At 38.1% G+C, this 15,276-nt stretch overlaps 1 long non-coding RNA gene across 1 annotated transcript in view; it reads right to left on the reverse strand.

The window, feature by feature from the left end:
- Positions 1–413: 413 nt before the first annotated feature.
- The window catches only part of LOC309617214, a 93,251-nt gene continuing 78,388 nt past the window's right edge, over positions 414–15,276 (reverse strand). Inside the window, exon 4 of the long non-coding RNA XR_014237802.1 lies at positions 414–14,057. This is a non-coding gene — a long non-coding RNA (uncharacterized lncRNA). The remainder of the gene's footprint in view (positions 14,058–15,276) is intronic.

Raw genomic sequence — 15,276 nt, forward strand, 5'->3', positions numbered from 1 at the left:
TCCAAAGCCCAAGGCTCAGCACCCAGCACCCACCTGCCCCAGTGGAGGAGTGTCTCAGGCTGAGGAGCACTGAGTGGCACCGACCATCTGTGCAGGTCTCTCTCTGCTTTGCCCTCCATAAACTGGTTGCTGCACTCTCCTCTGAGGCTCTGAATCTCCCAGTCTGTCCTGGCTGATCTCTCCATCAATGATGGGACTTCCCAGAGTTTGGAAATGTTTCCGCTTTCACAGCTCCCTCCCAGGGGTGCTGGTCCAGTCCCAATTCCTTTTTCTCTCTCTTTTTTTTTTTTCTTTTATCCTACCCAGTTACATAGCGATTTTCTTGCCCTTCTGGAAGTCTGAGGTCTTCTGCCAGTGTTCAGTAGATATTCTGTGAGAATTGTTTCACATATTGATTTTTTTTTTTTGGGGGGGGGGTATAGTTGCTTTACAATGTTGTGTTAGTTTCTGCTGTACAATGAAGTGAATCAGCTATATGTATACATATATCCCCTCCTTTTTGGATTTCCTTCCAATTTAGGTCACCACAGAGCCTTGAGTAGAGTTCCCTGTGCTATACAGCAGGTTCTCATTAGCTACCTGTTTTATACATAGTAGTGTATATATGTCAATCCCAATCTCCCAATTCATTCCACTCCCCTTTCCCCCCACCTTGGTGTCCATACGTTTGTTCTTTACACCTGTGTCTCTATTTCTGCTTTGCAAATAGGTTCATCTGTACCATTTTTCTAGGTTCCTCATATATGTGTTAACATATGATATTTGTTTTAATTTTTCTGACTTACTTCACTCTGTATGACAGTCACTAGGTCCATCCACATCTCTACAAATGACCCAAATTCGTTCCATTTTATGGCTAATATTCCATTGTATATATGTACCACATCTTCTTGATCCATTCATCTGTTGATGGACATTTAGGCTGCTTCCATGTCCTGGCTGTTGTAAATAGTGCTGTAATGAACATTGCAGTGTATGTGTCTTTTTGAATTATGGTTTTCTCAGGGTATATGCCCAGTAGTGGGATTTCTGGGTCATACGGTAGTTCTATTTTTAGTTTTTTAAGGAACCGCCATACTGTTCTCCACAGTGGCTGTATCAATTTACATTCCCACCAACAGTGCAAAAGGGTTCCCTTTTCTCCACACCATCTCCAGCATTTATTGTTTGTAGATTTTTTGATGATGGCCATTCTGACTGGTGTGAGGTGATACTTCATTGTAGTTTTGATTTGCATTTGTCTAATAATTAGTGATGTTGAGCATCTTTTCATGTGCCTCATGGCCATCTGTATGTCTTCTTTGGAGAAATGTCTGTCTAGGTTTTCTGCTCATTTTTTGATTGGGTTGTTTGGTTTTTTTTGCTATTGAGTTATATGAGCTGTTTGTATATTTTGGAGATTAATCCCTTGTCGGTGCTTCGTTTCCAAATATTTTCTCCCATTCTGAGGTTGTCTTTCCATTTTGCTTATGGTTTCCTTTGCTGTGCAACATCTCTTAAGTTTCATTAGGTCCCATTTGTTTATTTTTGTTTTTATTTTCATTACTCTAGGAGGTGGATCAAGAAAGATCTTGCTGTGATTTATGTCAAAGAGTGTTCTTCCTATGTTTTCCTCTAAGAGTTTTATAGTGTCCAGTCTTACATTTAGGTCTTTAATCCATTTTGAGTATTTTTGTATATGGTGTTAGGGAGTGTTAGCTTTTACATGTAGCCACCCAGTTTTCCCAGCACCACTTACTGAAGAGATTGCCTTTCCTCCATTGTATAGTCTTGACTCCTTTGTCATAGATTAGGAGACCATAGATGTGTGGGTTTATCTCTGGGCTTTCTATTCCTGTTCCATTGATCCACTGATCTATATTTCTGTTTTTGTGATAGTACCATACTGTCTTGATTACTGTAGCTTTGTAGTATAGTCTGAAGTCAGGGAGCCTGATTCCTCCCTCTCTGTTTTTCTTTCTTAAGATTGCTTTGGCTATTTGGGGTCTTTTGTGTTTCCATGAATTTTTGATGTATTTGTGGGAAAAGGTTAGCTCCACGTCCTACTCCTCCACCATCTTGATCCGTTCCCCCATCTTTACCCATTCATTTGTCCATGGACATGTAGGATGCTTCCATATCTTGGTTTATGTAAATATTGCTGCTATAAATATTGAGGTACATGTATCTTTCCGAATTAGAGTCTTCTCTGGATATACACCCAGGAGTACGATTGCTGGATCATATGGCAACTCTATTTGCAGTTTCTTAAGGGACCTCCATACTGTTTTCCATGGTGGCTACACCAGTTTACATTCCAACCAACAGTGTAGGAGGGCTCCCTTTTCTCTAAACCTTCTCCAGCATTTGTTATTTGTAGACTTTTTAACGATGGCCATTTTTACAGATGGGAGGTGATACCTTGTAGTTTTGATTGGTATTTCTCTAATAATTAGCAATGTTGAGCATCTTTCATGTGCCTATTGGCCATTTGTATGTCTTCTCTGGAGGAATATCTATTTAGATCTTCCACACATTTTTTGATTGAGTTGTTTGGTTTTTTGATATTGAGCTGCATGAGCTGTTTGTATATTTTGGAAATTAATCCCTTGTCAGTCGTTTCACTTGCAAATATTTTCTCCCATTCTGTGGGTTGTCTTTTCAGCTTGTTTATGGTTTCCTTTGCTGTGCAAAAGCTTTTAAGTTTGATTAGGTTCCATCTGTTTATTTTTGCTTTTATTTCTATTGCCTTGGGTGACTGACCTAAGAAAACATTACTATGATTTATGTCAGAATGTTTTGCCTATGTCCTCTTCTAGGAGTTTTGCGGTGTCATGTCTTATTTAAGTTTAAGCCATTTTGAGGGGTTTTTTTTTTGTTTTTGTTTTTGTGTTATGTGTGTGTGGTGTGAGGGAGTGTTATAACTTCATTGCTTTACATGCGGCTGTCCAGCTTTCCCAACATCACTTGTTGAAGTGACTGTCTTTTCTCCATTGTATATTCTTGGCTCCTTTGCTGAAGATTAATTGACTGTAGGCGTATACCTTTATTTCTGGGCTCTCTATTCAGTTTCATTGATCCATATGTCTGTTTTTGTGCCAATACCACACTATTGATTACTGCAGTTTGCAGTGTTGTCTGAAGTCGGGGAGGGTTGTGCCTTCACCTTTGTTCTTTTTCCTCAGGGTTGCTTTGGCTATTCTAGGTCTTTTATGGTTCCATATAAATTTTAGGATTATTTGTTCTAGTTCTGTGAAAAAGGTCATGGATAACTTGATAAGGATGCATTAAATATGTAAATTCCTTGGGTAGTATTGCTATTTTAACAATATTAATTCTTCCAGTCCAAAAGTATGGGATATCTTTCCATTTCTTTGAATCATCTTCAGTTTCCTTTATCACTGTTTTATAGTTCTCATCATACAAGCCTTTCACCTCCTTGGTCAGATTTAGTCCTAAATAGTTGTTTTTTTTTTTTTAATGCGATTTTAAAAGACTTTTTTTTCTTTACTTTTTCTTTCTGATATTTAATTGTAGTGTAAGGAAATACAACAGATTTCTGTATGTTTATCTTGTATCCTGCTACCTTATTGAAATCTTTTATCAGTTCTAGTAGTTTTTGTGTGGAGTCGTTAGGATTTTCTATATATAGTATCATGTCATCTGCATATAATGACAATTTTACCTCTTCTCTTCCAGTTTGGGTACGTTTTACTTCTTTTTCTTGTTTGCCTGCTGTGGCTAGGACTTCCAGTAGTATATTGAAAAGAAGTGTTGAGAGTGGTGTCCTTGTTTTGTTCCAGATTTCAGCAGAAAGGCTTTCAGCTTTTCACCATTAAGTATTAAGTTGGTCATGGGTTTGATATAAATGGCTTTTATTATATTGAGATATGTTCCCTCTATACCCACTGTGGTAAGTATTTTTATTATGAATGGATGTTGACTTTTATCAAATGCTTTTTCTGCATCTATTGAAATGATCGTGTGGTTTTTGTCTTTTGTTGATGTGGTGTATCATATTGATTTGCATATGTTGAACCATCCTTCTGAACTTGGGATGAATCCCACTTGGTCGTGGTGTATGATCTTTTTTATGTGTTGTTGGATTTGGTTTGCTAATATTTTGTTGAGAATTTTTGCATCTATATTCATCAGGGATGAATTTTCTTTTCATCCTGTAATTTTCAGCCTGTAATTTTCTTTTTTGGTGGTATCTTTGTCTGGTTTTGGTATCAGTGTGAGGGTGGCTTCACAGAATGTCTTTGGCAGTGTTCCCTCCTCTTTGATCTTTTGGAAGACTTTGAGAAGGATACTTTCTTCTTTGTATGTTGGTTAGAATTCCCCAGTGAAGCCATCCAATCCTGGACTTCTGTTTGCAGGGAGTTTTTTTGTTTGTTTACAGATTATATTTCACTTCTAGCGATCAGTCTGTTCAAATTATCTATTTCTTTTAGATTCAGTTTCAGTGGGCTGTATGTTTCCAGAAACTTGTCTATTTCCTCTAGGTTTCCAATTTGCTGGCATATAATTGTTCATAGTATTCTCTCATGTTTTTCTTTTCTTTTTGTATTTCTGTGGTATTGGCTGTTATTTCTCCTCTTTGATTTCTTGTTTTGTTTATTTGGGTCCCCTCTCTTTACTTCTTGGTGAACCTGGCCAGAGGTTTCTCAGTTTTGTTTACCCTTTCAAAGAACCAGCTCTTGGTTTTATTTATTTTCTTTTGTATTTTTAAAAATCTCTATTTTATTTCCCATCTGATCTTTATTATTTCCTTCCTTCTGCTGACTTTAGGTTTTATTTGTTGTTCTTTTTCTAATTCTTTTAAGTGCTAGGTTAAGTTGTTTATTTGAAATTTTTCTTGTTTTTTGAGGCAGGCCTGTATAAATATGAACTCTCCTCTTAGGACTGCTTTTGCTGTATTCCATAGATTTTGTATGGTTGTGTTTTCATTGTTATTTGTCTCAAGGTATCTTTTAATTTCCTCTTTGATTACATTGTTTACCATTTTTTTGTTGTTTTTTGTTTGTTTGTTTTAGTAGTATGATTTTTAGTCTCCATGTAATCATTTTTTCTTGTTTCTCTTTCTGTGGTTGATTTCGAGTTTCATGCCATCGTGGTCAGAAAAGATGCTTGAAATAATGTCTATCCTCTTAAATTGGTTGAGGCTTGTTTTTTGTCTTAGTATATTGTCTATCCTAGAGAATGTTCCATGTGCACTTGAAAAGAATGCGCATATATTTTTTTGTTTGGATGCAATGTCCTGAAAATATCAATTTAAGTCCAACTGTTGTGTCATTTAGGATATCTGTTGCCTTATTCTTTTCTGTCTGAAAGATTTGTCCATTGATGTAAGTGGGGTGTTGAAGTATCCTGCTATTACTTTATTCCTGTCAACTTCTCCCCTATGTCTGTTCGTATTTTATGTATTTTGGTGCTCTTATATTGGGTGCATATATGTTAACAAGTGTAATATCCTCTTCTTGTATTGATCCTTGTGTCATTATACACCGTCCTTTTTCTTTATGGCTTTTGTTTTAAAGTCTATTTTGTCTGATGAGTATTGCTACCCCCACTTTCTTGTCATTTCCATTTGCATGGAATATCTTTTTCTGTCCCCTCACTTTCAATCTATGTGTGTCCTTTGCCCATAAGTGGGTCTTTTGTAGGCAGCATGTTGTAGGCTCTTGTTTTTTTTTTGGCCAATCTGAAGCTCTGTCTTTTGATTGGGGCACTTAGTCCATTGACATTTAAGGTAACTATTGATAGATACATATTTATTAACATTTTAAACCTTGTTTTCCAGTTGATTTTGTATTTCTTCTTTGTTTTTATTTTTCCTTTTGTGGTTTGATGGTTTTCTTTTGTATTATGCTTGAGTTCTCTTTTTTTTTTTGTGAGTCTATTGTATGTTTTTAGATTTGTGGTTACCCTGTTTTTCAAGTATGTTAACCCATTACTATATCTACTTGCATTAGACTGGTAGTCATAAAGTCTCAAATGCATTCTTTAAAAAAAATCTACATTTTCTTATGCCTCTGTCCCACACTTTATGATTTTCATGTCCTCTTTTACATCTTCATGTTTAGCCTTTTCTGTACATTGTAGTTATCACTTTCACACACAAAATTTTTTTTAATCTATGTACTGGCTTATTTAAGTGTTTTATTTTCCACCTGTGATTTTCCTATAGATTCTTGATTCTTTTCTATTTAGAGAAGACCTTTCAATATTTCTTTTAGGATAGGTTTAGTATTGCTGTATTCTTTTACTTTTTGTTTGAGAAATTCTTTCTCTCTCCTTCTATTTTAAATGATAATCTTGCTGGGTGGAATATCCTAGGTTGCAGGTTTTTCCTTTTCAGGACTTTGAATATATTTTGCTACTCCCTTCTGGCCTGCAATGTTTTTGTGGAGAAATCAGCTGATAGCCCTTTGGGGTTTCACTTGTAATTAACTCTTTGCTTTTTGTTTTGTTTTCTTGCTGCCTTTATGATCATCTCTTTAACTTTTGCCATTTTAATTATAGTATGTCTTGGTGTAGGTCTGTTTGGGTTCATCTTGTTTGGGACCCTCCCTGATTCCCATACCTGGATATCTATTTCCTTCTTTAGGTTTGGGATGTCTTTAGCCATAATTTCTTCAAATACATTTTTGATCCCCTTTTCTCTTTATTCTTCTGGGATCCCTATTATGTGTAGATAGGCTCACTTTATATTATACCATAGATCTTGTATATTGCTTTCACTTTCTTTCATCTTTCTGTCTGCTGTTCTGATTAGGTGATTTCCATTCTTCTATCTTCCAGATCATTTATTCATTCTTCTGTATTATTTAGTTTGCTATTTATTGCCTTTAGCTCAGCTTTCATCTTGGCAAATGAATTTTCTAATTTTAATTGGCTCCTCTTTATAATTTCTAGTTCCTTGTTACAGTGATCTGCATTTCTATCCATAGCCTTTCTTAATTCCTTCAGTATTTTTATTACTTCCTTTTTGAATTTGGGATCTAGTAGACAGGAGAGGTCTTTCATTGTTTGTTCTTTAAGGGGATTTCTGTTGGTCTTTTAATTGGGAGTGGTTCCTCTGCTTCTTCATTTCACTTATATTTCTCTGACTCTATGAATTTATGAGAAACTGTTATCTACTGTGGTCTTGAAGGGCTGTTTTATGTGGGAATGTCCCTATGTAGCCTGTGTGAGTCGTATTTTTCGTGTGATGGCTGTTTATAGTATGGATCACATTTTTCCTCAGTGTGTGCTGGCTATTATCCCTTTGATAGGGGGTGTGATTGGTGTTGTGGTGACCAGAGCCTGTACTAGATGTTGAGTAGCACTTCCTCTTTGTTCTGTGGCTGTCACAACCCTGTTGGGGGCAGGGTCTGCTCTCCAGTTTTTGCAGTAGAATTTCCCAGATCTGTTTCTGAGCTGTGGTGTGGTGTAAGCAGGACTGGAGCTCTCCCACTGAGAGAGGAGCCACTGACTATTCCTCTGCAGATGCTGTCCACCAGGAAGTGCTTTCTGTGGTGTCATCTGTCACCCAACGTGTGGGCTCACAAACTACACTGTTGTTGGCACTGTCCTTGGCCCTGCCTCAGCCATGGGGATGAGGCAATGGGCCTGAGTGTCCCTCAGATGCTGTACTGACAAGGCCACTAGCACAGATACACCAAAGTCAGGCACCGGAACCCACCATAGTCATGCATATTTGCACACTTGGACCTACCATGGGAGCTATGGAATCAGCCCAGACTCAGGACATGCCTCCTGGTGCATGCACCCATAAAGCCTGCAGCTGCTAACTCTGGACCTGTTCCAGCCACAGGAGCACTAGTAATCTGCTCAGATGTGCCACAGGCACTGAGCTCACAAAGCAGAGTAAATCCACCTAAGTCACAAAGCCACTGAACAGGGCTCAGATTTCAGCCTGGCTTCTGTAGTTGCACAGTCCATGGGGATTTGCTCGGATTTCAGCCCTGCTTCCGTGTATGGGCAACAGCTGGCTCTTGTCTGTAGAGACAGATTGGCACCCACTGTGAGCATGGGGAAAATGAGGCTGCTATGGTGGGGCCCCACCTCTTCCATCACACAGGTGTTAACAGTGGGGCTTCTATGGTGGACTGGGGCTCTGTCCTATGCACACCCCCAATTGTGGCCTGGGCCATACTCCAGCACCTTCAGGCTGTCTCTACACAATCAACCCCAGTCCTCTCCCCAAGCCAAGTCTGTCCACTGAAGCCTGAGTTTCAGCACCCAGCCCCCCTATACCAGCAGACACGCATCTCAGGCTGGGGAGTACAGCGAAGTGGCTAGGACCATCTAGCCTGGTCTCTCTCTCTGTTCTGCCTGCTGCACTCACCTCCAAGCTTCTGAAGCTACCTTTCTGTCCTGGCTGATCTCCCAGCTGATCAAGGCAGTTCTCAGGGTGAGGGAACATTTCCTCTTTCACAGCTACCTCCCAGGGGCACAGGTCCCTTCCCAATTCCTTTTTTCTTTCTTCCTACTCAGTTACATGTTAATCTTTCTTGTAGCTTTGGTTGTATGAGATATTCTGCCAGTGTTCAGTAGGTATTCTGTGAGAATTGTTCCACATGTAGATGTATTTTTGATGTATTTGTGGGAGGAGGTGAACTCCATGACTTCTGTTCCACCATCTTAATCCACGACATCCAACTCAATGAATTCTGTTGATCTAGATTCATAATGTTTTATGAATAAAATGGAATTAAACTTAGGCTTTTTTCCCTATGTGTCTGAACCATAGTTTCTATTCTTGGTCTTCTCTACTCCTACTCAATTCAGGTCTCTTTCTCTCTCTCCCTCTCTCTCTCTCTCTCTCTTTTTTTTTTTTTCTGAGTAACATTCTTAATATATGGCAATTTACCATAGAGTATGGAAGTGAATTATATATGAAAGACCAGAAACAATATATCAGTCGAATATTTTGCACTAAGTGACTGAGGCACTGGTGTCTTCCTTGGGCATATAGGAGGGTTGAGCTCCTTGCCTTGTGTTTTATGTCTGAAAATGCTCTCCTAGTATCTTTCATCACACACTATTTTGGCCTCTTGAATGCTACTGTCCACTTCCCCTTCTTCTGGTTTCATTCATTGTAAAGACCTTGCAATTGACCCATCCCAACAAAGACTACAAATACCAAATCAGAAACTAAAATTTGTGTTTCCACATGTAAAAGGATAGAGGAGCACTGGAATGTCTAAAACATTTTTAGAATTAATACGATCAATTGTTGATGTTAGGAAATCAAAGCACTGCCCAGAAAGTTTTGGATTTATGGTTACTATACCAAGTCCACCTAGAATATACAGTTTTTATATAACATCCTTACTAAGGAGAGAGACAAACCAAAACATAAAAAGGAGAGTCCATGAAAGGTAACAGCTGGTTGTAATCTTCGTGAGGGCTGGGCTATTCCTCTTTCTTACCACAGTATATCTAGTGCCTGGCACAGTTCCTAGAGTGGAGTAGAAACTCAATAAATAATTGTTAAAGAGAAAAGCAAAAGGGACAGGTCATAGCCACAGACACAATCACAAACTTAAGCCTATGGAGGAGAGAAGAATAGATACACATGACTTCTCAGGACACAGGCAGCAAAGCTCCAGACTCCTGCTGTCTTGCCCATGATACCTATGGTGTATGTTGTCATGTAGAACACAAATTTTCTAGGAATCCTCTTTTTGAGGATTTTTTTTTTTAACTGAACCACTACCTGACATACAAGTTAGTCCAAACAGAAGATTCTGTCAGTTCTCTAGGCAAATATTCTTAGGAGTGGTAGCACAAATAAACTTTTCTTCTAACTATCCAGAAGTCATCATCTTAACAGAAAGACCTCACACATTTCTACTGAGACTTAGTCCCAACCTCCTTTATGTAGTTACTATTTATTACAAACTTCTTATATGCCAGGAACAACTCTTAAAATCTTAATATGATAATTAATAGAATCCTCTTAACAAATTGTAATGTGCCTGTTATTACTAGTCTCTCACCTGTAAATTGGAAAAGAGTCTTAGAAAAGTTTAATTGAATATCTTCTATAGGCCACTCATTATTGTAAAGGATGCTAAAACAAAAATGAATGATACATGGTCTCACCACTCAAGGCATTTCTATTTTATTGGGGTAGACGGATATATACATAAATATAAATACTACAATTAGGAAAGTGCTGTACTTGCACGTTCACAGCATAGTGATTAACACAAATACTTTTGATTTCACGTTGCTCTGGTCCCACACTTTGTTCCGTCATTAAATATCTGTTTGGGGGAACTTTTAAACTGTTCTCTGCCCTATTTTCCTCATACAGTTAATTAAGGTGATATTTGTATTTATCTCCAAGAGTTGTCATGAGAAATTAATGTAAACGATGGATGTAAATGGCTAGCCCATATTAATTTCTTAATAATTAAATGATAATTATTACTACCAATAAGTTTATTATTGTGAAAATAATGATGAAAATAATAAATTGTCTACAAATGAATTAGAGCAGCTGTCATGAGGAAGATGCATTTGAGATGACTATTTAAGGATGCATAGGTTGTCTCAAATTGTAGCAGAAGATGCTTAATCCTGACAGTTGGAACAGCATGTGCAATGATTATCAGAGTAAAATTGAATTTCCTATAAAACCTTGACCTCCAAGTCAGAAACATGGACACATCCTCTTCCTGTTGACCACAACAAGACCAGTATCCCTCAGCAGAAGATGAATTATACAGTCTGGATCATTGATCATGCTGAGATTCATTGTCAGCTTGACTTTTAAGATTTGCCAGGTATTAGAGGAGCTTATTTATAGAAAGCAGATGGCTTTTTGTCATTCAATTCACTGAAATTTACTTAGTATGAGGAAGGGAGAAACCAAGCTGTCTCCATGATAAAAGCTTTCTAAATACATTAACTCATTGAGTGGACTGCAGAGGGACAAATAGACCATTGCTTTTAAAATGAATTAGCCTTCTTTTATGTTTTCAAAGAGATAAGACCAAAGTTCTCAGCAGTGAATGATAACACGAGTAGTAGAAGAAATTTCAGAATTCGCTTTATCAAATGCTGAATTCGCTCTCTTCCATAGTGCCGCCTTCCTTATGAGGTGCCTTCACTGCCTCCCTAGAATAGATCAAGTTCAAAAAACCGTTGCCTGATTTCAAACCCCAGACCCATTCCATTACAATTCTCAGATCTCTGCCTTGTTTGTCTTTTTATTTTTTGTGTACAATCAAATCAAAACTCCAATTGGCTGCCTTCTGTTCTGGTATTACAAAGTACCTTTTGCTTTCTTTCTTTTGCTGTAACACACATTCTGCATCATTTTAAAAGTGGCCCCTAGTTATTCATCCAACTGTTGTTTTTATTCAAAATTTTATTGTGACATATTTACCAAGATGTGTGTATTCTCTCTGTCCGGTTGATCTCTGTCTCCTTTCTGCCTTCCTTTCCTCTTTTCCTCCTAACTATCCAAAATCCAGTGAGCACTATTGAAGAGCAACAGGAAGTGTGAACTTTGGAGCCAATAGTTTTTTTTGTCCTAACTAACTATTGTCCTACAATAGTTTTTTGTAGTTTTTATTATAACTTATGAATCTTACAAAAATGTATTTTTCTCTGCAATTATTTAATCTGTAAATAATTCTATATACCTCATGGAACTGTTGTAAGTAATTTAAAAAAAGGGTAATACATACAAACAGTGGCTGGAAATATAGACTTACTTATTACTATTATTACCACTATTAGGTACCAGGGATACAAAGACAGAAAACCCATGGTATCTTCCCTGAAGGAGCTCACTATGTAGGTTTAGAAGAACTTAGAGTATCATTACTTTAGGATAAAAGATATGCTTGAGTATGTAGACAGATAATGAAGAGTGAGATATAATGTTTTAATTCTTTTAATAAACAAACAAACAACTTTTGAGCACTTCTGTTTGCAAGGGAAGGTGATTGATTGTGTCTTAATCTACATGCACTTGAGATGGCCTGGAGCTGCTTGTTTGGAAACGTGTATTGAACTGTGAGACAGCACAAAAGATCACATTAATGATCTCTGGCAGGGACACAGGATGAAAGAGTAGAATTGCCTCATGAGTTGGCCTGTGATTGATTAATAACATGAGGAAAATTAAGATGCCTCGCAGTTGGTCACCTTCAAAACCTTACAGTACCTCAGCAGAAGAAAGAATAAGTCTCTCCATAGGATAAGGCAAGACTTCTTGGAGGAAGATCTTGGAAATGCCCAGTCAGTCACTTTGTCCCAGCGAAAGTCAATCAATCATGATGGGCAACACTCAATATTTGTCCCAGGGTTCCCCACAAGAATTGGACAAGGTTTTGCCAAGAGTGAATCACATTTGATCTCTCCCTTGTTCAATCCTGCCTCCTTTCTTTTACAGGTTTTCATTTGTAGTATACATCTTTCACACCGGTCTCCATCTCAGCATCTGCTTCTGGAGAAACCAACCTGTGACAGTGGAATTTAAATGTGGGAAGACATGGTCATTCATTTGATACAGAGTAAACGTTTCTAAGTACATTTCTGCATGTGCTGCAAAGATATTTCATACTTATAACAAGCATGGTTGTGGTAGTCTTCATCGCTAAAAGAATGGCAGAGCAGACATACATACTTCAGGTCATTGCTTTCAAATTCGAAGAGGTCAAGGTCAGTCTAAAGGAAGTAGCCTACATATGCTCGTAGGCTTGATGTTAAGGAGGGTCTACTCTTCCCAAAATCTGTCTTCTGTTGCCTTGCTCCAAAAGGCCCTTTAACGACAGTACTGATGATGGATCCACAGCATTGTGAATGTACTAAATGCCACTGAATTATGCAGTTTAAAAATGATTTAAGGTAAACTTCATGTTTATACCAGAATTTAAAAATGCTAATATAGCTGGAAGAACTCAAGCCTTAACATGGAGAAAAAGCCAAAAAGAGATCATTTGGAAGTTGGTTTAGAATAGAAATTGGCCACAGCCTTGTTGGGTAGGGGAACTGGGCATGAAAAAATAGGAAAGAAGAAAGAAGTGTGATGACAGAGTAGTGGTTCTCCACCTGTCCTTCACTCTAGGAATTCTAGATCTTTGGATGAACATAAGAATCACCCTGGAGAATTTGGAGGGGGGGAAAAAGAAAAAAAACCTGTCCTCCAGGCTATGTCCCCAAAGCAATTAAATCAGAATCTCTGAGAGTAGATCCCAGGCATCAGGTTTTTTAGGTGCCCAGGTGATCCATTATGTACTCAAGCTTGAAAAACTACTTTATTTCCATACCATTTACTAGTGAATGCATTTTCATCTTACTGTGTCCTGTTATATACGGTATTCTTTATTGGGAGGTGATGTGAGAGTAACATCAAAATCTTTCATCCCCCAAATTCTGACATTGCCCTCTTGTTCCCCTAACCCTAGAAGGGAGTAGGAAAGGAGAAACCTTCCATGGATGAGAACCACTCTAGTAGGGGAGTGAAAATGTTATCAGTGTCCAGCTTTGCCAGCAACGACCTATGGCTAAAACCCTGAAATGTATATATCTGCTTCTCTTAACACTTCTCCTATTTTACCAGAAATACTGTGGAGCCCTTAAGCTGTTTTTCTTCCTTTCAGTCTTTATTCATCCACACCTTTATCTAATACCAGTCACAATAATTACTTCAAAATGCAATTCTGTTTGTCATTCTCCTGCTCAAAACTCTTCAGTGGCACCTTTTTTAGCCTCTATAATAAGTGGCTACAAGACCTTGGATGAGCTCCACCTGCCCATCTCTGTAGCCTCATCTTTTCATCTTTGAGAACATCCATGTGACCTTCTCCTCCAGTCTCACTGTACCTCTCATTTCTCGTAACACCTCTCCTGTTCCCTCCTGTCCTCTCCTCTTCCTTCTGTATCTCTACATCCCTATCTCTGTCTCACATCTCAAGAACTTGACCTGTGCTATTGAATTTGATTAGAATGTTCTTGCCTTTTCCTTGGTTGGTGATCCCCACTCCTCTTTCAGGTCTTGAGTTAAATATCCTTCCTCAGGGAAGCCTCCTGACATGTGGTATCATCCACTGCAATAAACAAACAAGGCAGTGGGCATGGTTCAGATATGTTCATAGCAAGGTAAGATATTTTTTTCTTCCCCACTGGCCCTTGAGTTTTAAGACAGTATAGTAATGTCTATTCTATTCAACACTTTATCACTAGGGCTTAATATTATGTCTGGTGCTTTGAAAAATGTGTTTCTTATTAATGATGGAGTGATTGACTGACTGATCTTAGTTTCTGAAGCAAAATAACTCAAAAGGAATAGTGATTTCATAGCACCCTAAGTTGTTGTGCCTTTTCTTCCCAGAACAGTTTCTCTGCATTCTCAAATTAGATGGCAAAATATCTTGACAGTGCCTGAAGTCTGAGATTAGTCACAAGAGGATTAGATCTTTAACCAACATGATGATAGCCCAGGGGGTAGATGATTATAGCCTAGCATATCACAAGAGGACTTGACTTGGGAGAGTGAGCACAGATTTGGCATTCCAAGATTTGTCGAAGCAACGGGAATGCCTCCTCGTCAATCTTGATAAAGGTCAGATTATAAGAAATAAGAGTAAGTACCATTTAACCCAGTAGGTAGCACATGTATACCTCCATTTTCTCTAGAGCCTGAGAATATAAATTGTTGAAAGATGATTCAGAGAAATTAACTGATCCAGAATACGGTAATATATCATTGTCTGCCACCAAGTATCAGCATCTCAGCATCTTTACATGATGCCTTTTTTCCCTTTATTTGCTTCTACAGATATAATGAACTGAATCCTCACTTTCCCTAGACTCTTAGATCTACATTTTTAAAGCAATTTTAGCTAGTGCATAGAGGCCAATAAGCAGAATTATATGGAGAAATCCACCAATTACTTAAAATTACACAACCCTTCAGAATCTTAAAGAAGTAATAAACTGAGCAAAAGAGGAAGTGAATGTCATCATCCCAAGTTCTGCTCCTGAAATGTGTCCAGTCTTTATAGGTTTCCCATAAACATGGTCGTCCACATCTCACTAACCTCCAGGTCAGTGCATGAGTGCGCTTTCAGATATCTCAGATGCCAACCCAAAAAAAGATCAGAGACATAGAACCCAAATTCAATTACTATTATTGTAGGTGAAGGTGAGCTCTCTCTGTTGCAGTTGCATTCAGGGGTCAGAAAATTACAACCCACAGGCCACATCTGCAGGCAGCCAGCTTTAGTAAATAAAATTTTATCGTAATATACTCATGGCATTTGTTTA

Source organism: Balaenoptera borealis (assembly GCF_965194805.1).
Source record: "Balaenoptera borealis genome assembly, chromosome: 19".
Taxonomy (NCBI): Eukaryota; Metazoa; Chordata; class Mammalia; order Artiodactyla; family Balaenopteridae; genus Balaenoptera; species Balaenoptera borealis.